This window comes from Octopus bimaculoides, chromosome 21 (genome assembly GCF_046866305.1).
Source record: "Octopus bimaculoides isolate indiv1 chromosome 21, ASM4686630v1, whole genome shotgun sequence".
NCBI lineage: Eukaryota > Metazoa > Mollusca > Cephalopoda > Octopoda > Octopodidae > Octopus > Octopus bimaculoides.
The window spans coordinates 33,358,340-33,360,839 of record NC_142948.1 but is presented as its reverse complement, the minus strand read 5'-3'; the positions used below and the strand labels follow the sequence as shown (position 1 = coordinate 33,360,839).

Here is a 2,500-nt window from a genome sequence, read left to right as displayed (position 1 = left end):
TGTATATATATATACATATATACGTATACATATGTATGTATATGTATATATATACGTGCATATATATATACATACATATATATATATATATATATATATATATATATATATATATATATATATATATATATATATATATATATATATGAAACGAGGAAGTGAGAACCAGAGATAGACAGATAGACAGTATATTCTTTATCCCAACAAATGTGGATATTACAGCTTTTTAAAAATGCACTACACTGTGAAAATTCGAGTTTCAGCCTACAGCAAACGCTGAGTTCTCGCCTGAAGATTCCTGTGACATGAAACTCGAGTGATTAGAACGGAATGAATGCTCTCTAAAACTATATATTGTGGACGCTCTTTCCTATTCTTTACCATATTTTAAAATATGAGTACACATACTCTTTTCCTCTCCCTTTTCACACACTAACACACACACACACACATATGCATGAAAGGTGTAGTAGTTTTTATTAATATTCATTCTTGTGTGCGTGTGGATAGATAGACGGAGGGATATACAAAAGTATGCGTGTATAACTGACAATGTTGTACATTGAACGTGTCTACTGTGTGGAAAAATGGGAGTGGCAGTGCTTGAAAGAAGTCAAAGACTACTAATAATTCATGAGCAAGGACAAGAGCAACAGCAACAATAAGACGAACAGCAGCAACACTATCACGTTGATAATAATAATAATAACAAAACAAACACGTACAACGTGTAATACAATAGGGGATGCCATGGAAACATCCGCATATATATATAAGAGTCTATAAATATAAATATATATATATATATATATATATATGTATGTATACACACACATATGTATATATGCATGTGTATATATATATCTATATACATTTATATATATATATATATATATATATATTTATATTTATACATATAGATATATACGTATGCGTGTTGGTTCGTTCATACGTGTGTGTGTGTGTGTGTGTGTATGTGTGTGTGTGTGTGTCAGAGTGTATAGGTTTGGGCGTATGTGGGCGTGTACGTATTTGCATGTGTATGAGTGTGTCTGTGCCTCTGTGTGTCTGTGCCTCTGTGTGTCTGCGTGTCAGGACATACAGACCTCCTACTCTAACGCACCTGTGTATATATCGGTATGTATATATATATATATATATGGCTGTGGGGCACAATTAATAGAAGCACACATACACACGTACAAACATAGATACATGTGTATATATACGTGAGTGTGTGTGTGTGTGTTAGTATATGTGCGTGGCTGTATCTGAGTGCAAATAATGAGTCAGTTATATGAGGGAGCACACATGAAGCCTGTTTGCACGTCTGTCCGTCCGTCTATCTATCTATCTATCTATCTATTCATCTATCTATCTATCTATCTATCTATCTATCTATCTATCTATCATCAATATCTATCTATCTATCTCTACCTATCTATCTATCTATCTATCTATCTATCTATCTATCTATCTATCTATCTGTTTGTCTGTCGATCTATGTATGTATGTATGTATGTATCTATCTATCTATCTATCTATCTATCTATCTACTTACTTTTCTGTCTATATATCTATCTGTCTATCTCTCTATCTATCTATCTATCTATCTATCTATCTATCTCTCTATCTATCTATCTGTCTGTCTATCTATCTATCTATCCATTTGACTGTTTATCTCTCTCTCTCTCTCTCTCTCTCTCTCTCTCTCTCTCTCTCTCTCTATCTATCTATCTATCTATCTATCTATGTAAATCTCCACCTCTCCTTTCTTCTCTGTCTTTCTTTGTTCACATGCACCACGCACCACACACTCACACACATACACTCACACACTCACACACACACACACACACACACACAATACTCATGCACTCACACATACACACACATATATGAACACGCATACATATAGATAAACATAACGTTTCCTTTAATCTTATACCGAACTCAGCCACCAGGCGGCGGCCACGCTGGCTACACACACACACACACACACACATGCATACACACATATACATACATACATACATACATACATACATGCACACGCATACATACACACACACACGCGCATATATACATACCTACATGCGTACACACATACATGCATGTGCGTGTGTTTTTGCATGCATGTGTGTGTGTTTGTGTGTGTATGCGTGTGTGGGATTGTGCATCTGTGTACGTATATATATTTATGTGCCTGTGCTTATGGGTGACTATGTGTGTGTGTGTGTGTGTGTGTGTGTGTGTGTGTGTGTGTGTGTGTGTGTGTGTGTAGGGATGTATGAGGATGAGTGCTGTATGAATTGCATAAGGTGGAATGAAGGATCGGTGGCGGGGTAGGTAGGTGTAGGTGAGGGATAGGGTGTAACAGATAACGGGTATATATTCAAATCGGGTATGTATATATATACACATATATATCTGAAGCGAGGTGTGTAAGATGTCGGGTGGAGGAAGAGAAGATGAATGAGAAAGGCCTTTGGGGTTTTTT

The 2,500-nt window shown here is 35.9% G+C and overlaps 1 long non-coding RNA gene across 1 annotated transcript in view; it reads left to right on the top strand.

Annotated features, from left to right (window-relative positions):
- Positions 1-2,408: 2,408 nt before the first annotated feature.
- Positions 2,409-2,500, top strand: part of LOC149131556 (uncharacterized) — a 24,020-nt gene continuing 23,928 nt past the window's right edge. The window contains exon 1 of the long non-coding RNA XR_016237796.1: positions 2,409-2,500. This exon is cut by the window's right edge and continues 211 nt beyond it. This is a non-coding gene — a long non-coding RNA (uncharacterized LOC149131556).